This window comes from Octodon degus, unplaced genomic scaffold, assembly GCF_000260255.1.
Source record: "Octodon degus isolate 3935 unplaced genomic scaffold, OctDeg1.0 scaffold00009, whole genome shotgun sequence".
In the NCBI taxonomy this organism is placed as follows: Eukaryota; Metazoa; Chordata; class Mammalia; order Rodentia; family Octodontidae; genus Octodon; species Octodon degus.
In genome coordinates, this window is record NW_004524585.1 from 8,018,700 (window position 1) to 8,037,456 (window position 18,757).

General features: G+C 35.4%; 1 pseudogene; it reads right to left on the reverse strand.

The window, feature by feature from the left end:
- Positions 1 to 8,688: 8,688 nt before the first annotated feature.
- LOC105741224 lies at positions 8,689 to 9,305 on the reverse strand (annotated as a pseudogene).
- Positions 9,306 to 18,757: the final 9,452 nt, after the last annotated feature.

Consider the following 18,757-nt stretch of genomic DNA (forward strand, 5'->3'; position numbering starts at 1 on the left):
AAAGACATTTCCTAGGGAAACCTCATTAACTAGTGTTAAAGCTAACAAAAGAAATTGGCAAGCATAAAACATAGCAAATAAAATAAAATAAAATAAGAGAAGATAGAAAATGAAAAGTTCCAGAAGCAAAATGCAACTCCAGAGTCCTACCTATACAGGACAAGCCCATAACACAATGAGATAGCTGAAATTGGAATTTTCTAAAATGATAACAACAGAAGTGAAACAAAAAGTGGCAAATGCTATAGAGAATAAAATCTCTTAGCTATAGAAAGAAATGATGCTTAAAATCAAAGATAGTAGAGAAGAAAAAAATCAAATGATAGATGAGCTTAGAAAAATAATAGGGGAAAATGTCCCACATATGAATAAAATGGAATCTATGAAACAGAAATCCAGCAGATTAAAACTTGCTGAAAATATATGCAATGGATAGCAATGAGGAGAGGATAGAATTTCAGATCTCAAAGATAAAATTACACCTAGTGATAATGAAAACAAAAATATTTTAAAAACGTCAATAAGCCATGAACAACCAATCCAACTGCCACGCAATGGTGCAAAGAATAACATGATATTGATTGGGGACAACGAGAAAGCTGAAGATACAAAAATGCCAGGAGAAAATGCTTTGCAAAAATAATGTTGGGAAACTTCCAAAGCATAGATAAGGAATTTGAGCTATAAATAAATGAAACATAACTTCAAACAGACATGACTAAAATAAAACTATACTGAGGCATATAATAATCAAGATTGCAGAAATTCAGCTTAAGAACAGATTATTAAAAGCTGTTAGAGAAAGTAAATATATCAGCTGTAAAAGAAAGCCCATCAGATTCATGTCAGACTTCTCAATTCAAAGCCTCAAATAAAGAAGAACTTGGGGTGAAGTATTTCATGTTCAAAAACAAAACAACTTCCACCCCAGATTGATGTGCTCTGAAAATCTGTCTTCCAGATTAAAGGAGAAATAAGATGCTTCCATGACAATGAAAAAAATTGAAGAAATTCGTGGTTACCAAATTAACCCTACAAAGAACATTGGAAGATATTTTAGATAGAGATAAAAATGACCACAATTCTAAGAGCAATAGAAGGAATCTATTAGGCAATTAAACACAGAGGAAAAATAGGAAACCAGCAGCAAGAAAATAGCGTGATAAAGATAAATCAACCTATATCAGTTGTAACTATCAATATAAATGGCCTCATTTCACCAATCAAAAGAAACAGACCTCCAGGATGGTTCAAGAAACAATATCCAACAATATTCTGTATAGAGGAAACACATTTAACTCAAAAAGCACATTATAGACTGAAAACAAAAGGGTGGAAAACAATCTTCCTTGCAACAGGAACCAGAACAAAGTAGGGGTAGCTATTCTGCTTTTAGACAATGTGAACTTCAAACTAAAAATAATCAAAAGAGATCCAGAAGGTCACTTCATATCTTTTAGGGGAAACCGTCAAAAGGAAGAGATAACAGTCATAAATATGCACCAAATATGGCAACACTCATCTATATATGATAATTATTAGTAGGCATAAAATATCAAATAAATGATAACACAATTGTAATGAGACTTTAATACCCATTATCACAGAGATAGGGCTGGCCAGATAGCTCTGAAGATTAATGTGTCTGCTTAGGCTTAGGCTGATGCAGGGACTGGGGTTTGATCCGTGGTCTGCTGTGTCAGCCCTGCTCCTGTGGCATGCTGAGATGGTGATTGACACTGGGTGTGCTGGCGAGGGCCTGCAATCCAGGTGTTCGGGAGGCTGAAGACAGGAGAATCACTATGAGTCTGATCTATGTAGTGAGACTTTGTAGATCCTGTACTGAATACATAAAGAAGAACTAAAGAGAGAGAGAGAGAGAGAGAGAGAGAGAGAGAGAGAGAGAGAGACAGAGAGAGACAGAGAGAGAGAGACAGAGACAGAGAGAGACAGAGACAGAGATCATTAGACAACAACTCAGCGAAGAAATATCAGAACTGAACAAATGGATGTAGTAGGTGTTTTCAGACTGTATACACCAATATCATCAGAATACACATTCTTTTGAGCTGCACATGAGAAGTTCTCTGAAATAGACCACATACTATCCATAGAAAATGCTTAAGTAAATGCAACGAAGTGAAATGATCCCATTCATATTATCTGACCATGGTGCAATAAAATTGGAAATTAATGGAAAAGAAACCACAAAATACCACACACACATGGAAATTAAATAACACCCTCCTCAACAGCCAATGTGGTACTGATAAAATTAAAGAAGAAATTAAATAATGTCAACAACCAAGTCAGGAATCAGACACAACACGCCAGAACTTATGAGATGCAATGAAAGAAATCCTATGGTGAAAATTTATAGTGCGAAGTTTCACATCAGGAAAGCAGAAAAAGCACAATTCAACAACTTAATGTTGCACCTTAAGCTTCTAAGAAACAAAGATCAAAACCAGCCCAAAGCCCATACAAGGGATGAAGTTGTAAAAATCAGAGCAGATATTAACACCATGGAAACTAAGAAAACAAGACAAAGAATTAATGAAGAGTTGGCCCATTGAAAGAATAAATAAAATTGATAAACTGTTAACCAACTTTATAAAAAAGAATAGACTCTAATTCATGCATTGAAGATTGAACAATTTGAAATCACTACAGATCCTGTGGAAATTAAGAAGATCATCAATACCTAGTTTGAAAACCTTTACTCTCATAGGATGGAAAACACAAAAGAAATACATATATTAATAAATATGTGTGAATCACCAAAGCTGAATCAAAAAGATATAAAAATGCTAAATAAGCCAATATCAGTTAAGGAGATTAAAAATATAATTAAAAACTTACCAACAACGAGAAGCCCAGGTCCAGATGGATTCACTGCAAAATTCTACAAGGAATTTGGAGAAGATTTAATACCCAAACTCCTCAAACTCTTACGGAAATTGAAAGAGAAGCAATACTGCCTAAATCATTCTTGGAGGAAGGTATTATCTTGATATCAAAACCATAGAAATATCTATCCAAAAGAGAAAATTGTGGGCCAGTCTCCTATATCAGACTGCTTGTGATTGGCCCCAGATCATTAAGGCTCTGTTAATTTTAATAGCTTTAGTTTTTTCTTCAAATGAATGTCAATTTGAGTAATTAAATCTGTGCTGCACACAGAAAACACATTACCAATGTGTTTTCTTCTGAAGTATCAACATTCCATTAAGCATACATAATGAAATTTTATTTCAGTTTTTTTCATTCCAATTTTCGTGTTTAATAGTTTCCATAACTCTAGAGTCCCCACCTTTACACTTGTTGTGCTCATCTTCTCTATATTTTAAATACTATCTTGATGAAATTTTTAATGTCTTTGCCTACTAGTGGCTCACTTTTCATTAATTCTCATCATTTCCAATAAATTTCAACTTCTTGATCGCATTATGGATTAATTACGGAAAGTCTGTTATTTTCTTCTAAAATAACAAGAGTGTTGAATTTAGTTCTGGAAGCAGTTACTGTACTAGAAGATGAGCTAAATCCTTTGGTGGTTTGGAAGTGTTTTTCTAGAGTGGATTTCTAGTTCTGGTTGGAGGGACATCCCTTCATTTACTATGTAGCTATTCTGGGGGTTTGTTCTATGTACGTGTTGTTCACTGAATTCATCTATGCTGGGTAACTGGAAACCTTACATCTTCCAACACTGGGAAGTCTCAGAGTTCTGTGTCAGCTCTTAGCTCTCTGGGTAGTTGTCCTGTTCTAGAACTCACATTGTGTTCCTCTGCTTATACATAATATCTAGATCAATAAAGGAGTAGGAGCCTTATAGAGAGGTTTCTGATCATTTTTCTTAAAAACTATTTTCTATTTAGAATCCTGACTTCTAACCTCCTTCCACTTTAAAAGTTCGTTTTTTCTTGTTCTGTGATATATTTCCCCAATATTCTGAAGAATATTGACAGAATTATGAGGGCTAACACATTAGAATAAAATTTGAGAATAAAGGAAAGTTTAAACAAATATACAAATGTAGACATGATACAGAAAAGAAGGAAATGTGAACAGACAATGAGATTTGTGATTTGTTTGCTACATGGTAGGCAAAGTACCAGAAAAAATGCAAAGAATTTTGATGCCCTGTGGTTATACGGTTGTTTCTGCCAGGGACTCAGGTATCAGCAGGGCTTATTTTTTCCCATGTAATCACCACTGTCTGGGCCAGTATAGTTACAATGGAATCCACTAACTTGGGCAATGATATATGGAAATAAGAAATGATATCTGGGTATTTTGCTGCATATCTGCAATTCCAGCATCCTGGAAAACACAACAGGAAGGAACAGAAGGTAATATTAATTTAACTAATTAATTAATTAATCATTTTTGGTACCAAGGATTGGAACACAACCCTTCACAATGAGCTACATCATCAATTCCTTTCTGGGTTGCTTTGCTTTTTCTTTTTTAAAATTTTGAGACAGGGTTTTACTAATTTGCTAAGTAGTCCATGCTGGGCTCAGATTTGATATCCTCTTGCCTCAGCTTTCTCGTGTGCTAGGATTATAGGCAAGTACCATCCACTCGGCAGGACAGATATATTTTTATTTGATTAACATGGTTTAAAATGTTTACTCTATTAGTGTCATAAATCAGAGTAATGCCAAAATAGTACAGCTGAGATTTAAAATCATGAGGACTACTTCCAGAGCTGTTTAAAAAAAATTGCAAGAACCATTAGTTAAGTGTGTTTGAAGCAAGTGGGAGTATTCAGAGAGCAATTATTTGGGATTTGTTTTTACTGTATTGTGGTTTTCTAAATTTAAGTAATATATACATGTATAAGCATATAGATATGCATCACTGTGAATATATTATTGTAGGGGTATCGTTAAGATGGGGAATAATTGTAATTATAATAGAGATTGAACCTGACAAAAATGCATACATCAGGAAAAAGAAATGCTTGCATAAATATTATAATATTAAATTTATTAAAACATCGTAAGATTGATACAAGCTACCTTTGCATTGTACAATTACAAGAGGTGCTCAAAGTGATGATCATTCCAGGCACTAGTATGGTGAGCTGCTGAAACTTATATACATTTTTTTTTCTTTTGCACTCTGTATATTTATCACTGGAGGATAGTTTTGGAGAGATATCATTTAACATTGTAGGTAGAGGCTCGGGATTTAGCTCAGTGGCATAGCACCTGCCTTGCAAGTGGGAGGTCATGAGTTTCATTCCAGCACCATAAACAAAACAAAATAAATAAACAGCTAACACTGTAGGAAGGTAACAATTTCTGAGATACCTGTCTTTATCTCTTCCTCTCCCCTTCCCTCTCCCTCTCCTTTTCCCTCTCCTTCTTCCTCTAGCTCTCTCTTTACCTTTGTCTCTATCAATATAGATATAAATTGTACAGAAAATTGTAAATTATCAGAGAAAAAAGAAACACACCAAAGAAGAATATAAGCAATATCCATTATAGCTACTATGCATCTTCTGTTCTGTGTCTACCTTACACTGACACCTCTTAAATATTTGCTCCACTCTTGAGATAGGATACAGTGGCTTGACAGTTTTTTCCAGTCTAAAAGATAGTGATAGGGATGTATGTGGAAAGTAGGAGTCAAACACGCTGTGTAAAGAAATGCAAAATGAGTGAAGAGTAAACACGTAGTGCAGACAAAAAGCAAAATGCAGAAGCGAGCTGGAGCAGATTTTCCAGTCTCTGTTTTACCTGTCTTTCCTACAAGACTACGTTAGAACTCTTAGAAATTGCTCTATCCAATTTGAAGGTTAATCTTAAGTCTCAGTGTAAAGCTTCCATGCTGGAGCTGCGAACCTGGGCCAGCTTAGTGACAATACAACGATCAGTACCCGAGTTTCCACGTTGCTTTTAGATGTTGATTGAGGCTGTCTCACCCAGGACACCAAGATATTTCTAGACAAACTTCAGCCAATGTTTGACTGTTTTATTTATCATTAATCTTCCATTTTAAGGGTAAGGATCTGTAAGTAAATACTACTCACCTGTTCCTGGCAAAATTAAACTATAAAGACTCATGCAGAATGGACTATAATGACAGGAAGAAAAACTGTAAGGTGATGCTTCTGCAGGCTAAATCCTTAGGGCTTCCAGATCACTGTCTTGTTAATGTGCATTGTAAGATGCATATTCAATATGCTCTTATCCATGTCTATCTTTCTCTATAATAAAATGGAATGCAGCATTTGTAGCTTTTTTCATTCTAAGTACTAGACTTAAGGCTAACAAAGATTCATAATGACATTTGATATTATGAGAAAGAAGATAAAATTCTGTATTCTAAAAATGGAGCATTTTTCATTTTACATCGGTTCAGTGACAGTCAAGAATGTTTTTGCGTTGTTCAAAATATTATACTCACTATGATAGTGTCTGGGCCAAAATAAAGGGTCAGAAAAGTTTTGATGAATAAATGTCAGAGATATTTTTATAAAGCATAATCCGTCAGTCCCATAAACCATCGGAAGCATTGGTCATTAAAAAAAGTACAAAGATAAATGTCCCATGTGCTTTACAGTGTAGGAGACATGATGTTGGAGACTATGGCATTAGACAGACCACTCCACACACTTGGGGAACAGTACCTTGATTTGTTACATAGGCACTAATAAGCTGAGTATTACTGGGTTCTTGGGAGTAAAAAGGAATGCATTTTACTATTTCCAAGTTACTGTGGTAGACTGAATTATTGTTCCCAGGTTTTGACTTCTTCTCTTCCTTACCAGAGGATTATACATTCCTTTCCTACTAGAAAATGAGGTAATGGAATTTTATCAATCTAGTAGCAGTCGGTGTCATAAGTTTCTAAGGCATTCGTCATCAGAAACTTGTGAAAACAGAGTGAGCTTCTAGTGTGCCTGCTCCTGTGCTCGCTACCCTGTCCCAGGGAAAGGCTTTCTCCTGCAGAACAAAAAGCTGGGTGAAGCAAGAGCTGCTCTCATCACACAGCCAGAGGCAGAGACAGCGGCCGACCTGTAACTGCTGTGTCTGAACAATTTATTTATGTGAATAATAAATAGTTGTAAACCACTGAGGTTTTTTTTAGCTTGTTTGTAATGCAGTGTGACCTCAAGAAATCTGACTAATGCAGTCCCTTAACCACACAGGCAAATCAAGTGTGCCCCTCGTAACTTAAAACTGGATCACCAGAAGCTTGAAAGTTCTTCAAAGTCTTGCGCTGTCTGAAATGCATATATATTTTTGAAATACATATATATATATATTAAATATGTATCTTCATGTACATAAAATTTTACACTCCAAGCCACAGTATCTGTGTTTGCTTTATAAACAGTCTTTTAAAATACTTACAGTGAGGTAATGTTTCCCTGTAGGAAAGTTTCACAACCCACAAAATTGTGACACATCACAACCCTGTGAAACTGCCAAGAAACAAGACTTTGGCTTTTGCTTTTCTTCAGCAGAACAAGTCTATGCAACACTTTAAAATCTTTAAAATGTAAAACACTATAACTTAAAGCTTCTAAGATAACTTCCTCTTGAAATATATGTATGCTGAAAAATAAACAATTTACATACCTGAACAGAGTTCAGTGGGGTCGGTGTGTGTATATGTGTCTCTGGATGTGCATGTTTACAACTATATGTATTGATCTTAGGGTTTTTTTTTTTTTGGATTTGTGTTTTGATTTTTAAGATTTGTTGTCATATGAGCTCCATACAAAACATTGTTAACCTTACTTTGGTAAGAAAAAAATAATAAACTATTTTTAGGCTTAATAAATCAGATTGAGGCATACCCAAAACCTGGGGTCAGCAAGGCTATGTTGAGTCACAGTTCTGGTTTGTTGCTATTTTCTTTCTTAGCATTTGACTACACACAGATTTACTGTTTAAGGCTCAGTTTCCTGACCTGCAAAATGCAACACCTGAAACACTATACATGGTTACTTTGGTAGTTTTTTTTATTTTTTATTAATTAATTAATTTATTTATTTTTTGCAGAACCAGGGATTGAACTCAGGCCCTTGCGGTTTTTAAAAAAAGTCAACACAAGATTTATTGTGTAAAAAAAAAAGATTTATTGTATCACAGGTACACAATGTACACTGTTTTAGTTTTTTCTTCTCTTTATGCGTGACACACACATGTGTATCTTCTAGCTCTTGTGTACATACATAGGTGTAAGAGTGCTCATATATATTATGTCATTTCATCATCAGGATAGCATTAAGTATAAGTAATATCATACTATCTTATAGATGAAAAAATTGAGACACAGAAGATTATAGTAACTGTTAGCTTCTAAAGAATAGTGTGAGAAGACCTAGAATCTGATGCTCTTCATGGGTAAAATGCCTGTGATTTAAGAAATTGCCATTGTGAATCACACAAGTCCTAGATAATTCTAGGGGAGGATAGTGAAAAGTTGCATTTATGAAGCAAGATTGACACTGTTTCATCAGTTCAGGGATGTCAGCAAGTTTGTTCAGCAATCTAAGGCCTCAGATCCTTCACCTAAATACAATGAATGAAGAATTTTTAAGTGGGAAAATTTTTGTGGATATTCAAATATTCACAAATCTAGCTATAATATATATTTAATAGTTATCCAACTTTTTAGAACAATAAACACCTTTATTACATGATTTAAACCAGCAGAGAAGGTTTATTTGCCTTTCCAGGCCTTGATTTTCCTCAGCTAGAGCTCCAGCTCTTTGGCCTCTAGCACATAGCCATCTGCTCAGCCACACTGGCCTGGTCTTGATGCAATGCAGGCAACAAGCTTGCCCTGTTGTAACTGCTCTTCCAGAAGACTGCTGATCTTGGCGTTCTTTTTCCTTTCATCATACTTCTTTTGAATTTTCTTTGATCGTTTTTTGTTTAAAATTTCCTCCTCCTCAGAAGTCAGCTTGGTCCCCTTTCTTCAGCCCAGGGACAGTGCATAGTGGGATTCGTACCACGGTCGGTATGGCATGCTGTCAGTAGCACAATGCAGTTCTTCACCAAGGTCTTGGTGCAGACCAGCTCGTTATTGGATGCATTGTAAACAACATCAGTGATCCCTGTTTTTCGAGCACAACACTCAGAGCCTCAGGAGAAGTTTCCCACATCCAGCCGCAGGACTCCGTACTTCTTGTTGCCTCCTCAAACTCGGACTGTGTGTATGCAGCGCGAGTCAGTCTTAGTATTGGCAGTAGGGCACCCCAACTCATACTTCTGCTTCTTGTGATAGGGCTTTCTTTTGCCCTCGGTCTTGTGCCAGTTGTCCCGAGAGATGCCCATTGCTCGGTGTCGGCTAGAAAGATGTTATCCAACTTTTAGACTATGGATTACTTAAAAATGGATGAGATAAATACTTTTTTAAAAAAAAATTATAATCATATTTTCCTGGCAATATTGAAAAATCTACTGTGTTTGCATGAACATGTGTTGGTAAGTCTGAAGTAATCTCATTTTTATGTAGAAGCGGTAGCATCGAATGGGCATTATCTTGAGGTAGAGAGACTAGAGACGTTTTTTAGTATTCTACTTATTTATATATATTTTAGGTTTTTCAGGTAAATGTATGCACTCATGATAAGAGAATAATTATATATTATGGTAAATTTTCAATGAAGATATTTTAAAGACTGTATATATTACAGTTCAAAGCTAGACGATGTCAAAACATATTCAAATTTTGAAAATATTTCAACACAACATAATGAAAGCAAATCTATGTTGCCAATTATTCTCTTGATAATTTTAAATGTTTGTCTGTCCTGTTAGTTGTCATTAATTCTGCCTCTGACCATAAACAATGAATAGTTCTAAGTATACCAAAAGTGGTAGCTCTGTCCTTGGTGCTTGCTTTACTTCTATTTTTGAATCTTCAATACACATTTGGTTGCAAATATTTTTGGTCATGTTTTCATTTATAAGCACTTGTGACTTTTTAAAATCTTTTTATTTATTCATTTGTTTGGTACAGCATCTCACTATGCATCTCAGACTCATAGTGATCTTCCTGTCTCAGTCTCCCTAGTGCTGGGATGATAGGAGTGCACTGCCATGCCTGGTTCTGGGCCAGGCATAGCATGCAGTACTGGGGATCGAACCCAGGTCCTTTTGTTTGCCAGACAGGAGCTTACATCACTGAGCTATCTCTCTAGCCCCAGAACTTGTGTTTTTATAGTTGGAAAATATAATCTATGAATCCATACAATTAAACACAAAATACCACATCACAATGTGCTTACATGAAAGAGTATGTAAGGAATGAACTACAATCACTTGCTGTTTTGAAATGCTCACTTACCTTCCCCTCAGAGTATCTCTGACCATAAAACACATGAGGTTGTCTGACAGAGTGCATTAACATATGTCAGTTTGAATATTAATGATGCTTAATTCTTCTCAATTTTATAATTAATATATACGTATATATAATATATATCTATATATGTAATGACTGCATATATTTTCATAATGAAACAGCATAAAATCCTGTTTATACTATCAGATGTGAGCATTTCACTTTGAAAATACTTTAGGAAGTAGTTGTCAAATGCTCACTACTGCTGTGAGATTACACAGCTGTCTCTATGCAGTTCAACAGCCCAATGAAGAACATGGGTGAGTAAGGAGTCAAGAAGGAAATAAATAAACAGAAAATGAGCAGCTTTAATGAGATCAGTGGTGGATGTGGTGATCAAAAAAGTTCTCAATGAAGAACGAATAGTATGGTTTTTCTGAAATACTAGATTCTATGAATCAGGAGACTATGAAGATTAACATATTTTTTTTTTTTTTATTTTGGCAGAACCAGGGATTGAACTCAGGCCCTTGCGCTTGCCAGGGAAACGCTTATTCTACTGAGCCATCTCCCAGACCCATGGAGATTAATATTGAAGACTTAAAGCAGGACAAGAAGAGAGGAGCTATTTAAGGAGCAACCAAGGCCAGTGGGACTTTGTTGTAGTGATAGAGTGGAACAGTGGAACGAGAAAGCATAAAGGCACAGACACGCATACATTATTAGCAGCTTTTTAGACCACTGACTGATATTACAATTTAATCTTCATGAGGAGGTAAAAGTTTCACATTGATTGCCTTTAGAATGGATTATCTGTGTGAGGGGCAGAAGGTGGAGAGCAAGTTTCAAGTCCAGTCCTTCAAGGAAAGGGAGACAGGACATTTGCTAGATTAAGGAAGAGTGTTGATAGAAAACTCGAGCTGAATTGGAAGTTCATTTTGAGGATAAAGCACTTAGGACTCTGTGGGAATGGTACTGAGAACAGAAATAATGAGTATGATTTCTAAACTTTTAGTCTGAGCAACCAGGTAGATGGTGAAGGAATTTGCACTTAATGGATTGAAGAAATTCATAAAGTGGTGTGAGAGAATAAATCCAGAATATCAGCATTTTCTTCAGATTAATGTAGTTCCTTGTTGATGTGTTTAAATAGTGGTAAAGTGAGAAAGTCATGTTTTTTTCATCTTTATTAATGTATGTCAGTAAGCTTTACTGAAATGAGGAATGAAAAAGAAACAGATTCAGTTCTGACCCTTCATCAATAGATCCATCAGATTTCTATTTTCAGAGAGTATCTATGATATATTTGAGAGGCAAGGTTGAATGTGAGTGTGGATTTGTAAATTTGTCATAGAGAATAAATCTGGGCTGGACATATTAATTTTAGAGTCAATAGCACATTGACTATTTCAATATGTCACTCTTGTTTAAAGCAAGGGAATAGAAGATGTAACCTGGTGAAACAACATAGAGATAAAGAAAAGCTGGGAGTGAGCTAACAGAACATTTAACAGTGCCAAAATATATTTCTATATATGCTCTAGCTTTATGCTAATTGTAGGCCACAGAAAACACGTAAACATCTTCAAAGGAACTCAAATAGTTTTACATAAGCCCCAGATTTCTCAAATAGTTTCAGAATGTATGAAAATATGTGCTCTTCAAGTCACAGATACTATTTAAAAAATCTTTTTGCTCCTTTTCATACTCCCTGTTACTATGTCGATGGCTACTTCGGAACGCTAATTCTCCCTCTCTGATGAGACAATGATGAAAAATACTCCCTTTTGGAATGATAAATTAGTATTCCGCCAGTCTTTTGTGTACCTCTTTTATGCAGAATGTAAAAAGTCAAATATATTTCTCAGTTTTTCTTGCTATTAAATTAGTGATGCAAATTTGGCTCCTCCTATAGGGCGGATCTCAAGTCTGAAATGATCTTACTGTTTTTGATGTTTCCTGTTGGTAAGTAATGGAGAGGCCAGGGTCAGGTTTGTGAGGCTAAGATCTCATGAGGTTACAGGAATTGGTGTATCCGGGTCTAGATTCTTTCATCTTGTATGTTAATGACATTTTATCTCCAGTGACCAGACTGCATTTTCAGAGTAAAGGCAGTTTTCCTGGAGGGGCCCTGATTCTTGTACGGGCCCTGATTCCTGTACCACTGCCAAGTTATGTCCTCTCAGATTCTATAATTGCAGTCTCAGCACTCAATTTATCACATTCTTGGCAACTTTCGGCCACCGTATTCGTTCAGTCACCCTGGGAAAGGGAACCTTCGAGGCCATTACTCTAGTATTTAGAATTATTTTATAAGAACATTTGGATGAACTGACAGTTTTCTAAATCTTTGACCATAAAATACATAGGTATTATTCTCTCACTGAAACAAAATCCATCATCCAATTTTAGGATTAAATAAGACGTTATTTGGAATTAATGACTATAAAACTGTTGATGGAGAAAATTCTCACAATTGTCCACATATTGACATTTAATGTAGAGTAAACATTGATTTAACATGAATTTACGGTGGGAAATATAACCGAACTTGGCAGGCAGTGCTCAATTTCAAATTTTATTAGATAATTCTTGGGTAAAAATGAGTGACTTATAGTCATGATTAATAGTTTAGAGCATTGTGCTTAATGTGCTCATCCATTACACACAAATTGAAGTAATTTATTTCTAAAAGCACTTTATTAGCAGAGAAAGGAAAAGGAGAATCACTTACATAACAAAATTCATAATAAAATTGTCAGAGCATTCTACTAAAAGAAACAAGATCCTTTCTTAAAGACACAAATATATTTCTTTCTGTGGCTAAAATATTTGGTATAATTGTGGCTCAATTGCACATACCAGGAAGATGATATGTACTGTTTTCAAACATTGTGATAAATATTCAGACATTTATCAGCTCATATGCATTATGTTTATTGCTATATTTTGGAATGTATTGAGAGAACAGGCATTTGTAGCATTCAAATGTTATGTTCAATATTATCTTGTGTGAGAATTAAACACAGAAAATATTTTTCAGCCCAGAAGAAATCATGTGCCACAGTGCCCAGTTTATCAAATTATGCGTCGTTATGAATTCAGTGAATGCATGAGTGAGTTATAAAGAGCTTTGTAAACAAACCAGGTGCAGCGATGCATGCCTATAATTCCAGCAAGAGAATCACTAGTTTAAATCCTCCCTGGGCAACTCTAGTATTAAAGAAAGACTAAAGACAAAAGCGGTGATTAAACATACACATACTTGGACAATTGTCATGGATGTGATCAGTTATCTCCTAATTTTAAGAGTTACTAAGCAGGAATTATGATACATAAAATCACATATATTCTCTGAAACAAGTTTACTCAGTTCAGGTTCATAAACTTATTTTCTATTTAATATATTATGCTAATGAATCATGAGCAAAGCCCCTTGAATTACAATATTTGGCAAACAGAGGTAACAAAACTTTCATTGTGGTAGAGATAAGGATCATTTAGTCAGTGTTTAAGAAACAGTAGATACTTTGTTTTTAAATGAAAACTTTAATTGAGATGGGATATATTTAAATCCAGAACATTTAAATATCATCTTTAGCTCTTGGAAAGACCTAAAGCTAGATGGGTCCAGGAAGCCTGCAGGACAGTTGAGGAGCTTCATGTCCTGTGTGTTACTCCCTCTCCTTCTATGAGAACTGGCCACTGTTCCTGCTGCTTTGGAGAGAGGATTAAATTCTTTAATAATGAGAGTTCTCCCTGCAATTAAATTTTCTAACACAAAGACTCTTCCTTATGGTTGAAAAATAAAATATTAATAGAAATGAAGGCTTTGTTAGCTTTAAATTGTCTCTCACTGATGTACACTTTCTATATTTCAAAATTGTCCAATGAAGGATACGTTATAGACTTTTTATATTTGCATGTAAATATTCATAGAAAATGAGTACATAGTCATGTACCATTACATATGTTGTTCAGATAAGCTGGTAAAACATCAGATGTACCTGAGTACACCCATGTCCCTTAAGAACAGCTACAAAGGACTAGGTATGACAAGCGTGTATAAATGTACAGAGTGGGGTAGGCAGACTATACACAGTTGCTTGTCTAATTCTCAACCAGATTTTAAAACCAAGCTTCCTGTTTAAAGCTGTAGAAATAGCAGACCTGTGTGATGGCTCATACCTGTAATTCCAGTACATGGGAGCCCCAGCCAAGAGGATCACTGTGAGTTTGAGGTCAGCCTGAGCTGCATAGTGAGACCCTTCCTCAAAACAACAACAGCAATAATAAAGCCTCAATGCTATAAAAAATTTATACTCTTCTTAATTTTATACATTTACATAAGAAATTATATTTGCTTCTGAAAGGAAGTGTCTATTTGTGATCACTTCATTCATCGAATATGATGGAAACCATAAAAACAACAAACAGTTTAATGTTTAGTGTTCAACTTAAAATTCTCATTAAATAGAAATACCTATTGCACGGGAAGTATAACAAACTAATGAAACAATGATTTCCTTATACTTTTATTAAAATGCATTTATTAAATTCACAATGCATTGCATTTATTAAAAATTAACTACATATATAAGTTATGCTTCACAATTCTTACAGAAGTACACTTTCAAGGATATCATTTTCTGATGAATCTAAAATTATAAATAAGGGCCCGCCAAATAGCTTAGAGGATTAAAGTGACTGCAAGCAGGCATAGCGGCGGGGATTTGATCCCCAGGGCCTGCTGTGCCAGCCCTGCTCCCAGGGCACGCTGAGAAGGCAATTGAAAGTAGGCATGGTGCCAAGCACCTCTAATCTCAGTTCTTGGGAGGCTATAAACAGGTGGATCACTATGAGTCCGATCTAGTAGTGAGACCCTGAATACCCTGTAGAACCTTTCCTAAAATAGAAAACAAACAAATGTATAAAATAAATAAATAAAATTATAAACAAATGTTTAAGGACACTTTTAAAAAATTTTGCTATTGGTGTAATCATATGTTACAGTAAATGTATAAAAGTAACCAATTTATCAAGGACCTATATTGTTAAATACCTTTCTTAATGAAGTGCTAAAAAGCAATAAATATGTTAAAATACACATTCTTGTTAAATAAGCAATCAATAAAACATCTGAAATAAGCAAATGAATTGATACTTACTTTGTAGTGCTATTCATTTTTGTTACAACTTTATTATTATGCTGTGTAACAATATGATGAAACTCAGAGTGTTAGATCTATTAGGGAATGTGGTAAATAATTAGTACATTTAAGAGTAAAAATTGAATCATATTTGGCATAGGATTCAAGAAATCAGAAATTGTCAAAAATTGCTAGTCTGAGTATGCTCAAAATGTGACTCACACAAACTAACATACTTTATCCAAGGTGACATATATAAGAAAAAATCAGGGAAAGGATTATTAGAAATCAGTAGTAATTCAATTTAAAAAACAAAAATTAATATAAATACAAACTAATGAAAATAAAGAACCAAATTTAAGAAATCCAAAGCTTAAGTTCATCTGTGACCTCAATTGACCCCAATGAACTGTTAATTTTGAGAAGATTAATGATTCTCAAGTGTAACAGTGAAGTCTAGCCAGCCAATAGAAATTACTGTTCTGTGATGTAGGAACTGCACATCTTAACAAAACCATGCCAATACAATCAGGTATAAATAAAGAGCATGCATTATCTATAGGAAATGATCCTTGCACAATGCTTCTTTGATTACAGATAAGACCAGACATGATAGCAAAAATGATGTCTCAACTTTAGGAGAATAGAATCAGGTATTTAATTGGTATATTAATATTTTCTTCATTATAGTCCAAGAGTCATTCATTCATACTCTTTAAAATGCTGTTTTTGTTTTTGTTCTCTTGCTGAAATGGTCAAGTTAGATCTTTCTGGTTAAGTTATAAAATATGAGAACCCACAGAATAAAGATGTATGGAACAGCAGCAGGGAACAGAAGCTAGTTTTACCCTAAGGATTTTTACTGTTTCTGTCCAATTTATAATGAAATAGAAGAACTGGATGAAAGAGCAGTTCCTGCTAGACTATATATATATATATATATATATATATATATATATTCATAGCACTATGAGAATTTCAAACTAGTACCAATTATTTTGATATTCATAATAATATCTATTATGCATTAAATTTAATAATCTAAGGTTTTCCTTAACATGGGAGAAAAGAGGGAAAATATTTGTCAGAAAAAAATAGCAATTTTGAAGCGTAGATGTTTCTTTTGATTAGAACATAAATTTATCAACTGTGACACTTTTACAATGCTGGTAAGGGTAAAGATTACAAACTACATTAGAACGATTTCTTTAAAGACTGCCATTTAAAATTCCATTTTCTTCTACTACTTTGTTGCCTTATCACAGGTGCCTCTTCTGTATGCAGGTTCTATAGTTGTGCTATTAGTTGTGCTGGTATAAATTATGGCTCTTGAAAACACTGACCTTGAATTTGCTAAAAGTTGCCAAGTTGGCTGAATAGAGTCACCCAGGCCTTGCCTCCTTGTCCACTAAGAACCTGAGCAAGGGCCAGCCAAGTAGTTTAGCGGATTAAAGTGCCTGCTTAGGCAGACACACGAACCAGGGATTGGATATCTGGACCTGCCATGCCGGCCCCACCCCCCGGGCGTGTTGAGACGGTGATAGAGACTGGGTGTGGTGGCGCATGCCTGTAATCCCAGCTCATGGGAGACTGAACACAAGCAGATGACTACGAATCCGATCTACATAGTGAGACTCTGTAGACCCCGTACTAAAATACAAAAGAAAAAAGAGAACCTGAGCAAATACAATTTTCTTTCAAAATGAGTTGCACTAGAACCCGGAAGGGAGATCCAAAGACAGTGGTAGTGATGGCCTTAGTTCCCAACTCAGAAACTCCACTTCCAAGAAAAAGTGGAACAAAACAGCAGTCCCAACAGGCTCTATTATAGGGAAACAAGCAATCCTAGGATCAGAAAGTTCTAGTCTTCATGGTCTGCTAGTGCAATATGGGAGTGACTTAGAGTCTATAACATAGCTTCACTTTCAGAGAAAGAACCTCCTTGCTCCTCAAGCCCAAGGGTTTGAGATTCTGTACTGTGGTCACGTGCTGCCGGCCTATCAACAACACTCACTGCCACTGGACCCAAGTTCATAGTTTACATTAGAGCCCTCCTGTGGCCGGCACTCTGCACAGCTTGCAGTTTCCCTCCACCACTCAGACACAAGCACATCAACCTGCATTGCACATCACTGTGAAGAAAGCGCCTCCACATACTTAGCATCACCATTCTTACTGTTGGGTTGGCCACCTGCTGGGCTTCTCACCTCTACTGATGTATATTTCACACCAACCTGGAATAGTGAAATACCACCCCCCCACACACAACTCCAGGAACAGGAAGTCTTTCTAACCATGCTGCCCAGTTCACCAAGTTCAAGGTCATCAATCGTTGGGAAGATTATGGAGATTACATGGGCACCCAATTGGACCTAAACTCACATAACATACCCCATTAACACTGTGAAGTACATCATCAAGAGAAAATCATTTTCTGCAAATCCACCTTTTAAAAATGTAGAGATAACTGATTCACAAGATGTATAAATCTCAACATAGGAACACAAAAAGGATGGAAAACAATGAGGTAACATTACACCTTCAAAAGAATAATACAATTACTCTCTGATAAGAGAAGCTAAACAAAAGGACATGGAAGAAATATGGGATAAAGAGGTTAAAAGAATGATTGCAAGGAAACACAGAGAGGTTCAGGGGACAACAGAATGATTTAATAGTTAAGAAAACAACTTAACATGAATGAGAAAAGCAACAGAAAAACATAAAAAGGAAACAGAAATTTTGGAAATGAAGTCAATCAAATAAAAAGTACAGTAGAAACCCTATGCATCAGACTAAATCCTGCAGAAAAGACATCTGAGGGTAAAATAGTTATTTTTAATATGTGAAGTCAGATTTGTTTTTTTAAAAAAATAAAAACAAGAGATGAAAGTGGAAGCTTTCACTGATAGCTCTGAAATACAAAAGTTTCTTGGTGACCACTGTGCATAATAACTACTGTATAAGCCAACAAATTGGAAAACCTAGAGAAACACATTTCTGGAATAATATAAGCTATCAAAATTACACCATGAAGAGGGAGAAAGTCTGTACAGATTTATACATTTGAAAATTTAAGGGCCAGGGAGATACCTGGGCCAGGAAGGTAGCACAATAGAATAAGTGCTTACATGGCAAGTGCAAGGTCCTTCAATCCCTGGTACCTCAAAATGATGATGATGATGATGATGATGATGATGATGATGATGATGATGATGATGATGATGATGATAAAAAGCTTAGAACCACAGTGAATTCTACCATTCTTCTGCTAAGAAAGATCCAATACC